We start from the raw sequence: 5104 nt of genomic DNA, 5'->3' as shown, positions 1-5104 counted from the left end.
CATTTGCAAAACTATACCTTCTTTTTTAGTCCAACCCAAAATAATTCTCCCAACCAAGGAAAAAGTATTCATCCAAACAAGAAAAAGGTAAATCCACTTAGAAACATGCGTAACACGTACCCACCCACCAAAAACCAAGTCTTTCCTCTCTTTTTTTGGGGCTGAAACATATTTCATACAAACCCAGAAAGAGAGAATGGACATCAAAAGCTGAAGGCCCAATATACATGGAGAACATGTTTGAAACCTTTTTTTGTGCCTTAATTCATTCTTACACTTATTATTAAATGAAGAACATGAATTGGATGTCGATTTTAATTCGAAGATAAGGGTAACTTGTATGGTATTATATCATCCAATTCATTTATTTCTTTGATAATGTATGTGATGTTGTTAGGAATTTAGGATCTTTTTTTATTTATAGGAATATTGACGCATGTTTCATCTTGGGTTCACTTCAATCAAATGTTGAAGTTTCTAAATTGCTAGTTCTAATGAAGCTAGTTGTTTCATTTAGGAGGATTGGTTAGGTTTGTTGTGAAATGAGGTGGTGAAGGAAGGTCATCCAAATCAATCAAATACATGTGCTTTGTTTGTCGAGACTAGCACATGTAGGTGAGCAAGAGCAAGAGCAGGAGGAAAACCAAATCATTTTTGTACCAAGTGAAACCACTTCATCATCATGATTCATGAAAGAAAACCAAATCACTGATACGTCTTAAATTCAGCTGCACTGGCAGTTTCATGTTTTCTTTCTTGACCTAGCTATATCTTTTAACAAGTAGACCTTGTCTTTTTCAATTTTCTCGGCTAATCAAACACTTTAATATTTCACCAGCCAGAGGTCTTTATGTAGTCCCTAGAATCCTCGGCAGACAGAGACAGAGACATTTCACTAGTTTTTCCCTAGAATCTTATGATCCCTATCTCATATAATATAACAGTACATATAGTTTCTGTTTTTGTTTTTGTCATTGTGTTGAACGAATGAAACATGCAAATCTAGGTAACGGTAGGATGACGTGACCATCATGGCCCGTATCTCAGCATTGCTCCAAGACGTGAGTGTATGTAGTTAGAAAATGAAAATCAGTCTTCTAACATAAATGCAAAACAAATTAAACAAAAGGTTAGTAAACTAATTAATTAAGATTCTACCTACGTGAGTGTTTCAATAATGTTTTCTAGTTTGTACCGTCCGTACTTTGGGCTCCATTTCTTTGCTTTGGTTTTGGCACATTAATTTGTCCTCGTCTATGACTATGACTGGCTTTGGTTATTTGGTCTTCGTCACTGTTATTTTCCTGGTTTTGGCTTGGGAAGATAGCAGCAGGGAATCAACTTTCTCGTGTTCCATGACTCTGACCTCACATTAAGATGAGATTTTTCTTGGTTTGTTTTTTCGAAAAAAGGTAGGGGGGGTTGGGTCATACCATCTCATGTACGATTGGATTGGCTTGGAGCATCCATCCATCAGCAAGGCAAACAGAGATCTTTCTTTCAGTAGTTCCTAGAATCCTAGGCAGCCATATACCCCGAAGGCTGCCTCCAGATCAAAAAAAAAAAAAAAAAATTATATATATATATATATATCTCTCTCTCTCTCTCTCTCTCTCTCTCTCTCTCTCTCTCTCTCTCTCTCTCTAGCTCCAGCAAGCACAAAACTGAAACCAAGTTTTACCATCCTCTATCTATCTATATATTCAACCCCTCACCACCCCCTCTCCCCCTACCTCCGATCAAAACTCTCTCTCTCTCTCTCTCTCTCTCTCTCTCTCTCTCTCAAGCACACAATTGTTGGGTTTGGCTTCCTACCCTTATTTAAGTATGTACTTATTTTATTCATAATTTTTCCCATTTTGTTATATGTTTGCTTGCTTTGCTTTATTGCTTCTCATTGTTGTGTTTACAATTATGTTTTCTTATTGGAAAAAAGCTCTTGTTTAATTTGTTGATCTTGAGTAGAATATCTTTGAAAAAGACTTTTCAAATTTTTTTTTTTTTTTTGGCTCTCCTTCTGAAAACATAATTTAATATAGTTTTTGACAATACATATTCGAAATGCAGTATTTACAGCATCTGGTGAGAGTATTTACAGTCAGTTAAAGTATCGACATGAGATAGCAATTTGTTTATTTTGCATCACTGTGTACTAGTATCTGTTACATATATGTCAATTCTTTTACTTTAATTTTTGACATTTCTTGCTAAAAGGAAAGGAAGTGAGGAGTATTGATGTCGTATTACCTTGCAGATGAAGGCGTATCAAAAAAAGAAGAAAAAAAAAGGGCATGCGTGCAGCTATTTGGAATGGTTGGAATCGGTAAAAGAGGTAAAAAGTTAATTGGCTGATTTTTGCTATATTTCCATGGTTAAGAGAGCTGGTGTTGGCTTCCTTTCTTATTTCTGTTTGAAACTTTAAAAAAAAAAACTGAAAGGGTTGGGGGCTAGATGGGAGTGTGATGGTTTTGGCAGGTCTGCCATTGGTGGTAAAAACAGATTATTATTATTATTTTTAATTAGCAAGTGCAAAAACAGGAACTGAAAAAATATGGTGTTTCTTTGGGACATGTAATTTATAAAAAGAGAACAAAAGAAGGTCCTTTAAACTAAACAAAAAGAATGAATTCCAGCAAGTAATGTTGGGTGGGTGAGAGAGAAAGACCTTTTATGTTGCTTTTCTTTTATCTAACTCTGCCTCTCTCCGTGCATTTCTTTTTAAAAATGTTTATATATTAAAATGTGTTGTAAATAATATAGATGGAGCTCACATGAAGTAAATAAGAGAATGATAGTCAAAAAGGGAAATGATTGTGTTAGAAAAAGAAGATTTTGGAGATGCATTGTACATCCACGGAGGTCTTTGGAATTGCCTATAAATAGACTCCCCTTCAGTTGAAAAATGTACAACCGATCCAGAAACAAGAGAGAGTGAGAGAGAGAAGAATTTGAGAGTGTGAGAGCTCTATCTTAGAAAGAGTTCTATCAGAAGAAGAAATTCTGTCCGTGTAAACACCACAAGAGCTAAATATAATTTCACTCCCAATATTCAGTGGTACTTCCCATACTCTGATTATTTTATTTTATAATAAAATGTAATATAGAAATGTACAAGTCATGGATTGACCTAATTATAAATTTGATGCAGGTTGTTTATGTTGCGGGTCATCTGCTGCGGGTGATTTGCTATTATCATGACTTGTAGTTATAAACACATAACAATTTAATCTAAATCATTGATACGTCTTAAATTCAGCTGCACTAGCACATGTTAAATTCAAAGTTGAAATTGCTCTTCTCAGAGTTGTCAAGTCATGTTCGTCTTACCCATAAGAATCTCATGCAAAAGTAAATAGAACGACATCAACTTTCATGTTTTCTTTCTTGACCTAGCTATATCTTTTAACAAGTAGACCTTTTCTTTTTCTTTCTACCATGTGCGAGGCATAGAGATAGAGGGACTGCAGAAATACGGTTGAAAATGACTAGAACAAGAGAGGATTTTCATACAATAAGTTTAGGCTAAAATATAGAAGAAAACTTAGTTGGCTAAAATACGGTTTGAAAGGCCCTAGTAATTCCTCAAATGTGTAACATCATTGTCCCACGGCGCTTAGTTGGCTGCTTCTCATTTATATCTTAATGGGGTATTGGCTTATAAGGGGGGTGTGGGTTTCTCACACACAAACACACACTATCAAAGTATCGTAAAAGTTTAAACCTAAGACCAATAATCTATAAGTCAAGGCTATTATCTACTGAGTTTGATCTTGTTCACAATCTAATGTGGTTTATATGATTTAATTTAATGTAAGCTGTTATTTCTATAAAGACTAGAATCTGCAAGGAGAGAGAGAGAGAGAGAGAGAGAGAGAGTGTGGTAAAACGGGAAAGTAGAGTAATGACTTTTGTATATTTATTTTTGTAGTATAATGGGATTGAGCGAACAAAACCATAAAATAAAAATAGCAAAAGCCCCACCAATATCTCTCATAGATTCGTTGCCCACTTCACGAGTTCACTCTCTCTCTTTCTCTTCCTCACATCACATCATCACATGTTGCCCCTACATAGTGGTTTTTTTTTTTTTTTTTTCAATCCTATCAAAATCTATAAAATATGTTAATCATGCATACGTGCATACTTAACTAGGGTTTTGGTGAAACCTTCATCATCAGAAAAGAAAACAAAAATTATTGAAATAAAATAATATGCAATATTCCATTGAAATCATTTCAGCTGCAAATGTTTCACTTTTTTTATAAAATTTTCTTTTTCCTTTCCTACCCTGTCTATGGATTCCAAATCAGACTTTTGCTTTGACTAGAGAATGCGGTTTTGTCCAAGTGATTTTCCATGTGTTACAACTTCTTTTGTGCCTTAATTCACTCTCACACATATTTGATTTGATATTATTATTATTATTATTATTAAAAAATGAGGGAGAACATAAATTGGACATCGATTTTAATTTGAAGATAAATGTAACTTGTATGGTATCATATCATCCAAAAACATTAATATAAAATAAATTCTTTTTTTCTTCTTCTTCTTGTTCTTTTTGACATTACAAGTAAACATAATTGGGAAAAAACTACAAAATAAAAAACAAACGTTGTCCTTGCTTTGCTTGCGACCATATAAGTATCATCCCACCAAACATATAAATGAGGAGGAGCCCATGGTACATGGTTGAAAACAGAAATAATTGCATAAATAAATTGAATACACGTACCTGAACTAAATAGATGCAAAGAGAGCTAGGCAGATATAGAGAGAGAAACTTGCCAAAAGCAAAGGGCACTTGGTTTGTTTTTTTGTTTGGAATTGGTCACTACTGCCATGAGTGATGGATGGGAACAACCAATAAATCCAACATAAAGAAGGCTGCCATTTCACTAAATCAAAAGCAAGCAGGCATCACATGCGGTGTTTTTAATTTCTATGAATGCTACATGCCAAAGTGAAAGAAATATATTATTCACATGTGACACCCAATCACAGTCATGCTATACTAACAAGACCCAAGGCACCTCAATAATTATATATTCAACCCTCACCCACCCCTACTTCCCCACTGCCTCCAGATCAAAACTCTCTCTCT

At 34.5% G+C, this 5104-nt stretch overlaps 1 long non-coding RNA gene across 1 annotated transcript; it reads left to right on the top strand.

Annotated features, from left to right (window-relative positions):
* The first annotated feature begins 1648 nt into the window (after positions 1-1648).
* On the top strand, positions 1649-3380 carry LOC117629314. The gene is made up of 3 exons (XR_004586055.1): positions 1649-1825; positions 2255-2332; positions 3149-3380. It is a non-coding gene; the product is annotated as an uncharacterized LOC117629314 (long non-coding RNA).
* The last annotated feature ends 1724 nt before the right edge of the window (positions 3381-5104 follow it).

Source organism: Prunus dulcis, chromosome 5 (assembly GCF_902201215.1).
Source record: "Prunus dulcis chromosome 5, ALMONDv2, whole genome shotgun sequence".
In the NCBI taxonomy this organism is placed as follows: Eukaryota; Viridiplantae; Streptophyta; class Magnoliopsida; order Rosales; family Rosaceae; genus Prunus; species Prunus dulcis.
This window is presented reverse-complemented; position numbering and strand designations above follow the sequence as displayed.